This window comes from Pseudophryne corroboree, chromosome 4 (assembly GCF_028390025.1).
Source record: "Pseudophryne corroboree isolate aPseCor3 chromosome 4, aPseCor3.hap2, whole genome shotgun sequence".
NCBI classification, from domain to species: Eukaryota; Metazoa; Chordata; class Amphibia; order Anura; family Myobatrachidae; genus Pseudophryne; species Pseudophryne corroboree.
Window position 1 is genome coordinate 84,737,016 of NC_086447.1, and position 8,910 is coordinate 84,745,925.

At 43.5% G+C, this 8,910-nt stretch overlaps 2 pseudogenes; one reads left to right on the plus strand and one right to left on the minus strand.

Moving 5' to 3' along the window:
• Positions 1 to 1,432: 1,432 nt before the first annotated feature.
• Positions 1,433 to 1,551, minus strand: LOC134912278 (5S ribosomal RNA; annotated as a pseudogene).
• Positions 1,552 to 6,782: 5,231 nt separating this feature from the next.
• LOC134912279 (5S ribosomal RNA) lies at positions 6,783 to 6,901 on the plus strand (annotated as a pseudogene).
• Positions 6,902 to 8,910: the final 2,009 nt, after the last annotated feature.

Here is an 8,910-nt window from a genome sequence, read left to right on the forward strand (position 1 = left end):
GCCCTGGCCTATGTTCATGGCTAGTGGTTCAGCTTCACATGAGGATGGAAGCACTCAGCCTCTCGCTAGAAAAATGAAAAGACTCAAGCTGGCAAAAGCACCGCAAAGAACTGTGCGTTCTTCCAAATCCCAAATCCACAAGGAGAGTCCAATTGTGTCGGTTGCGATGCCTGACCTTCCCAACACTGGACGTGAAGAGCATGCGCCTTCCACCATTTGCACGCCCCCTGCAAGTGCTGGAAGGAGCACCCGCAGTCCAGTTCCTGATAGTCAGATTGAAGATGTCAGTGTTGAAGTACACCAGGATGAGGAGGATATGGGTGTTGCTGGCGCTGGGGAGGAAATTGACAAGGAGGATTCTGATGGTGAGGTGGTTTGTTTAAGTCAGGCACCCGGGGAGACACCTGTTGTCCGTGGGAGGAATAGGGCCGTTGACATGCCTGGTGAAAATACCAAAAAAATCAGCTCTTCGGTGTGGAAGTATTTCACCAGAAATGCGGACAACATTTGTCAAGCCGTGTGTTGCCTTTGTCAAGCTGTAATAAGTAGGGGTAAGGACGTTAACCACCTCGGAACATCCTCCCTTATACGTCACCTGCAGCGCATTCATAATAAGTCAGTGACAAGTTCAAAAACTTTGGGCGACAGCGGAAGCAGTCCACTGACCAGTAAATCCCTTCCTCTTGTAACCAAGCTCACGCAAACCACCCCACCAACTCCCTCAGTGTCAATTTCCTCCTTCCCCAGGAATGCCAATAGTCCTGCAGGCCATGTCACTGGCAATTCTGACGAGTCCTCTCCTGCCTGGGATTCCTCCGATGCATCCTTGCGTGTAACGCCTACTGCTGCTGGCGCTGCTGTTGTTGCTGCTGGGAGTCGATGGTCATCCCAGAGGGGAAGTCGTAAGCCCACTTTTACTACTTCCACCAAGCAATTGACTGTCCAACAGTCCTTTGTGAGGAAGATGAAATATCACAGCAGTCATCCTGTTGCAAAGCGGATAACTGAGGCCTTGACAACTATAAAAGGGAGAGAAGAAGACTCTTTTGTGGGTGCACTCTTGTATGTTTAAGAGGTCTCAGAAGAGACAATAAGTAAAAATTATAAATGAATTTTTAAATATAACTTTTATTAACAACAATTGATAAAATAGTAGAGTTTACTGTCAAAAATTGGAGGTAGGGGTGGGGGGAAGGGTAGGGGGGAGTTGGGGAAAAGAAAGGGGGGAACACAGAACGAATTAATTACAGTGTAAATACTGAATATTGTTCTGGAATGCCTGGGTGCGATAATAACAGCTGGAGACCCTGAAAATTGAAGCGTTTTTATTCTCTCATGAGCGATGATGAGGAGACAGATGGGATGATTAAAGATGGAATGAGCAAGATGAATCTGCTGTCAGTGTTAGACGCTGAGCAAAACCGTCCAGGAATTTCTACTAAACTGAGTATTCCTCGAGAGTCTCCCACTCGAGTACTGACCCAGCCCTACACTGCTTAGCTTCCAAGATCGGAAGGATTCGGGCGTTACCAGTGTGGTATGATAGTAGAAAAAATATTTGATATCGAGGGCTCGAGAATCACTGATGAGAGTTCACGAAAATGGAGAAATAAGAGAAAAGAAAAGACAAGAGAATGGGTGGAGGAGGAAAATAGGGGATCTGCTGCCACCGTTAGACCGGGATAATTACCCCTGAATCAGTGGTGAGAGTCCTGAAGATAGTATAAAGTGAGGAAAAGGAAACGATACTGATAGGTAAAAAATTTTTGAGATTGGTTGATAGACAATGGGCTGCTTGATTGCAGGATGCTGATAGTACCTATGATAAAGGTACTAGGTGTGATAAAGAGCAATTTGTACACAATTAGCAGTCAAATAAATTGATTAGACCCATACATCACCATCAATTTGCTACTATCAGATTATTACAATTATACCAAAATGGTATCAGGTGGAAAAAGAAGGAGAAAATGAACAACAATTTCTTATTTGTGTTCCGCTGTATGCAGAGCTGCAGAAATACTATATAATATGATTGCAAGATGCTGATAGTACCTATGATAAAGGTACTTGGTGTGATAAGGAGCAATTTGTACACAATTAGCAGATAATTAAGTTGATTGGAACCATGCATCACCATCAATTTGATGCTGACAGATTATTGCACATTGTACCAGAATGGTATCAGGTGAAAAGAGAAAGAGATAATGAACAACAGTTGATTATACAGAGCTGCAGCAGTGCTATATAATACGCAGTATAGAGGATAGTGATAAATTGCTCAGCCAAATGATTAGATCAATATTAATGACTGAAAATAAAGGTTTAAACAGTATCCTATGTGGTATTAAGCCGCTAAATGCCGACTATCTGTAAAACGGGTACTTGCAAAAAACAGCTTGATGAATGCTATTATCAAATATAAATATGCAAAAAGATGCTGAGATTGAGCAGATATTACCCGGAATTGTATGGAACGATCAGTCACTAATATGAGCAGGATACTTTCTGAGTACGGAATGTCCGTGTCAAAGTCCAGGCAAATTGAAGATGCAGGATACACTGGTTCTCAGGAGCTGAGCAGTTCGTTTATAGCCGCACTGCCGATCAAAGTACCTGATGTATTGTGGAGACGTGGTCAGGTTGGCTGAGGAGAAGAGAGACACAATGTTCCTGGTCCCATCGCGGCAGTATCTAGCGGCGGAGGGTTGATGCAGCGGCTGCTGGGGAAAGAGCGGCTCGTGGTTCAGGATGTCCGGAATCAGCTGTCACACCCAGGCAGTGGGGGTAGGGAACGGAAAACTAGTTTCACCCGTTCACCGGGAATGGGGGACTCTTGGAAACCCCAAGCAAATTTCTGGATTTACATCTCAGAGACCATGTCATGACATTACCCTCCTACCTTAAGGACACTTCTGATCTCCTAAGGAAAATACATGACATATGTCTAGATGAGAACTGTATCCTAGTCACCTTAGATGTGGAAGCCCTGTATAGCAGTATTTCACACTCACAAGGAATACAAGCCACCAAATTCTTCCTGGATATGGAAGAAAAAAATGTATTTCATGATTTCCTATGTGAAATGTTGAGTTTTGTTCTCAATAAAAATTATTTCACCTTTGGTGACCAATTTTTTCAGCAAATTCGGGGAACAGCAATGGGTGCAGCCTGTGCACCCACATATGCCAACCTGTTCCTCGGCTGGTGGGAACAAATAATAGTCTTCAACGATGATAATCATATCTACACAAAACATATCATCAATTGGCTGAGATATATTGATGATATCTTTGTGATCTGGGAAGGAGATGAGAAACTCCTGTTGGACTTCATTAACATCCTCAATGTAAACGATTTGAACATTTTTCTCACTCACTCAATCAGTAGAGACAAGATATCTTTTTTGGACTTGAATATCTACAAGACAACAAGTGGGACTTTGGCTACAGAACTCTTTCGTAAGGATACAGCCACAAACAGTATATTGCACCAAACAAGCTCACATTTCCCACCTACTATTGAAAACATCCCAAAAGGGGAATTTCTTCGTCTTAGACGCAACTGCACAGAGGAGAAGGTGATCAAACAGAAAAGCAGAGAACTTATGACCAGGTTACAAGCTCGGGGATACAGTAAACGCTCTCTGAAGAGAGCTCAACAATCTATTTCAAAAACCAACAGGGAATCCCTGATCTTCCAGGACAAACCCCAAGAACAAAAGGCTGACACCAAGATTCGATTTGTAGGGACCTTCTGTCCCGAATGGCGTCTACTAAAAAAGGCCATTCAGAAACATCTACCTGTCCTACATCTGGATCCAGAGTTATCACCTTTATTGGATCCCACTTTACAAATCAGTTGGAGGAGATCTAAGAACATCAAAGATACGTTGGTTCAGAGCCATTTTTCACGTGAAATGACCAAATCCAAACTCCCTAAGGGATCCTTTCCATGTGGGCAATGTAAGGCTTGCCCACAGATACAGATAACTGACTGTGTCAAGGACAGACATGGCAAGGATATTTCCATACAACACTTCTTCAACTGCGACACACAAGGAGTAGTCTATTGTCTAACCTGTCCTTGCAATCAACGATATGTAGGCATGACGACTAGAAAATTCAAAACTAGGATTTTAGAACATATGGGCTCCATTCGCAACTCATCGTCAGATCTTCAAAAAGGCAAAAAACTAACATCAGTAGCCAGACACTACCATGCTGCACATCATGACTCACCAAGTGATATGCGCGCCTTTGGCCTAGATAGGGTCCATCTAGGCATACGCGGTGGTGACTTAAGCAAAGAACTTATTAAGAAGGAAAGTGAATGGACTTTCAGGTTAGGTTGTCTCAAACCATTGGGTCTGAATGAATACATCAATTACAGTGCATTTCTGTAACCTACTTTCTATATAGCACCCATTAAGTGTCCTCGCTTCCTTCCCTTACACCCCCCAGTACACTCACATCCAGTACACCCCCATTCATAACACATCACATTCACCCTTCTTTCATCAGCACTTTCACGCCCACCTCCACCACATACTCAGCACCATCACATCCGCAGTCCATTCACATGCACCTCACATCCATCCCATTACAGAGACCCAGCAAATTCCGACATATTTCACAACCTACTAACACGTTTCCACACAGCACTCCCAGTGTCAACCCACTCCTATCCCTTACATCTCTACCCCCCTTCCTCATCTCACCATATCATTATACTTCTCGCCCACACAGGATCATCACCTTCGACACCACACACACATTCCCACCACACTGCAAACCACAACACCCCAACACCCCACAATCTTAAACCCCCTCCCCCCTTCCCCCTCTCTCCCCCCCTTTCCCCCCCCCCCACTCCATCCCCCCCATTCCTTTCCACCTCACTCCCCATCCCTTTCCATACCATCCTTTCTCACAATCATTCCCACCACTTCCATCGACGTCACTTGCATTATTAATCCAAAATAACATAAATAATATTTATGAATATCCTCATGCAATGTTTACAACGTGTTTGTTTATAACTCCAGACAAGATATGCTGTCCTAACATATTTTTCCAGTAATTATCATTTATTATACTTAAATTTAATCTATTCTTATCATCTAAATATTTCATAAACAATTTGTGAAAGCTTCAATTTTATTATTATTTTCATTCATTTTTATTCTTTTTTGCTAATTTTCCCCATTTTATTTTTATTTTTATTTTTATTTCCATTTTTTCACTATGTCCACTTATATAATAAGCAAGATGCTCATTTTTCATCTAATAACCTTGTATATTTCTCACACATATTCTCTGTTTTTTCCTTTTGTGCAATGGGCCACTAATTGCAAGCATAATAGGGAACCAATACTAAACAGAACAACCGTTCCACCTGTGCAGCAATTTACAAACGCAGGACACGCCTCCCTTTTGATTGGACAACGACCAGCTCCCTTGCAAGATAAAGCCTGCACTATCCCCTCTGGGAACAGGAAGTGATCAAGCCCGGTGAACGGGTGAAACTAGTTTTCCGTTCCCTACCCCCACTGCCTGGGTGTGACAGCTGATTCCGGACATCCTGAACCACGAGCCGCTCTTTCCCCAGCAGCCGCTGCATCAACCCTCCGCCGCTAGATACTGCCGCGATGGGACCAGGAACATTGTGTCTCTCTTCTCCTCAGCCAACCTGACCACGTCTCCACAATACATCAGGTACTTTGATCGGCAGTGCGGCTATAAACGAACTGCTCAGCTCCTGAGAACCAGTGTATCCTGCATCTTCAATTTGCCTGGACTTTGACACGGACATTCCGTACTCAGAAAGTATCCTGCTCATATTAGTGACTGATCGTTCCATACAATTCCGGGTAATATCTGCTCAATCTCAGCATCTTTTTGCATATTTATATTTGATAATAGCATTCATCAAGCTGTTTTTTGCAAGTACCCGTTTTACAGATAGTCGGCATTTAGCGGCTTAATACCACATAGGATACTGTTTAAACCTTTATTTTCAGTCATTAATATTGATCTAATCATTTGGCTGAGCAATTTATCACTATCCTCTATACTGCGTATTATATAGCACTGCTGCAGCTCTGTATAATCAACTGTTGTTCATTATCTCTTTCTCTTTTCACCTGATACCATTCTGGTACAATGTGCAATAATCTGTCAGCATCAAATTGATGGTGATGCATGGTTCCAATCAACTTAATTATCTGCTAATCGTGTACAAATTGCTCCTTATCACACCAAGTACCTTTATCATAGGTACTATCAGCATCTTGCAATCATATTATATAGTATTTCTGCAGCTCTGCATACAGCGGAACACAAATAAGAAATTGTTGTTCATTTTCTCCTTCTTTTTCCACCTGATACCATTTTGGTATAATTGTAATAATCTGATAGTAGCAAATTGATGGTGATGTATGGGTCTAATCAATTTATTTGACTGCTAATTGTGTACAAATTGCTCTTTATCACACCTAGTACCTTTATCATAGGTACTATCAGCATCCTGCAATCAAGCAGCCCATTGTCTATCAACCAATCTCAAACATTTTTTACCTATCAGTATCGTTTCCTTTTCCTCACTTTATACTATCTTCAGGACTCTCACCACTGATTCAGGGGTAATTATCCCGGTCTAACGGTGGCAGCAGATCCCCTATTTTCCTCCTCCACCCATTCTCTTGTCTTTTCTTTTCTCTTATTTCTCCATTTTCGTGAACTCTCATCAGTGATTCTCGAGCCCTCGATATCAAATATTTTTTCTACTATCATACCACACTGGTAACGCCCGAATCCTTCCGATCTTGGAAGCTAAGCAGTGTAGGGCTGGGTCAGTACTCGAGTGGGAGACTCTCGAGGAATACTCAGTTTAGTAGAAATTCCTGGACGGTTTTGCTCAGCGTCTAACACTGACAGCAGATTCATCTTGCTCATTCCATCTTTAATCATCCCATCTGTCTCCTCATCATCGCTCATGAGAGAATAAAAACGCTTCAATTTTCAGGGTCTCCAGCTGTTATTATCGCACCCAGGCATTCCAGAACAATATTCAGTATTTACACTGTAATTAATTCGTTCTGTGTTCCCCCCTTTCTTTTCCCCAACTCCCCCCTACCCTTCCCCCCACCCCTACCTCCAATTTTTGACAGTAAACTCTACTATTTTATCAATTGTTGTTAATAAAAGTTATATTTAAAAATTCATTTATAATTTTTACTTATTGTCTCTTCTGAGACCTCTTAAACATACAAGAGTGCACCCACAAAAGAGTCTTCTTCTCTCCCTTTTGTTGTATGTCTTACCACTGACTCAGGGTGCACCACCAAACTCAAGATAACATTAGAAAACTCAGATTTTCTCGTTGTATTATGTATTTTGGTTCTAACAATATCTATTAGATACCTTACCATTCTCCAGTGCGGTATACCCCCAATACATTCATGCCTTGACAACTATGTTGGTGTTAGACGTGCGTCCGGTATCCGCCGTTAGTTCACAGGGAACTAGACAATTTCTTGAGGTAGTGTGCCCCCGTTACCAAATACCATCTAGGTTCCACTTCTCTAGGCAGGCGATACCGAGAATGTACACGGACGTCAGAAAAAGACTCACCAGTGTCCTAAAAAATGCAGTTGTACCCAATGTCCACTTAACCACGGACATGTGGACAAGTGGAGCAGGGCAGGGTCAGGACTATATGACTGTGACAGCCCACTGGGTAGATGTATGGACTCCCGCCGCAAGAACAGCAGCGGCGGCACCAGTAGCAGCATCTCGCAAACGCCAACTCTTTCCTAGGCAGGCTACGCTTTGTATCACCGCTTTCCAGAATACGCACACAGCTGAAAACCTCTTACGGCAACTGAGGAAGATCATCGCGGAATGGCTTACCCCAATTGGACTCTCCTGTGGATTTGTGGCATCGGACAACGCCAGCAATATTGTGTGTGCATTAAATATGGGCAAATTCCAGCACGTCCCATGTTTTGCACATACCTTGAATTTGGAGGTGCAGAATCTTTTTAAAAACGACAGGGGCGTGCAAGAGATGCTGTCGGTGGCCAGAAGAATTGCGGGACACTTTCGGCGTACAGGCACCACGTACAGAAGACTGGAGCACCACCAAAAACGCCTGAACCTGCCCTGCCATCATCTGAAGCAAGAAGTGGTAACGAGGTGGAATTCAACCCTATATATGCTTCAGAGGTTGGAGGAGCAGCAAAAGGCCATTCAAGCCTATACAATTGAGCACGATATAGGAGGTGGAATGTACCTGTCTCAAGCGCAGTGGAGAATGATTTCAACGTTGTGCAAGGTTCTGCAACCTTTTGAACTTGCCACACGTGAAGTCAGTTCAGACACTGCCAGCCTGAGTCAGGTCATTCCCCTCATCAGGCTTTTGCAGAAGAAGCTGGAGGCATTGAAGGAGGAGCTAAAAGGGAGCGATTCCGCTAGGCATGTGGGACTTGTGGATGGAGCCCTTAATTCGCTTAACAAGGATTCACGGGTGGTCAATCTGTTGAAATCAGAGCACTACATTTTGGCCACCGTGCTCGATCCTAGATTTAAAACCTACCTTGGATCTCTCTTTCCGGCAGACACAAGTCTGCTGGGGTTCAAAGACCTGCTGGTGACAAAATTGTCAAGTCAAGCGGAACGCGACCTGTCAACATATCCTCCTTCACATTCTCCCGCAACTGGGGGTGCGAGGAAAAGGCTCAGAATTCCGAGCCCACCCGCTGGCGGTGATGCAGGGCAGTCTGGAGCGACTGCTGATGCTGACATCTGGTCCGGACTGAAGGACCTGACAACGATTACGGACATGTCGTCTACTGTCACTGCATATGATTCTCTCCCCATTGAAAGAATGGTGGAGGATTATATGAGT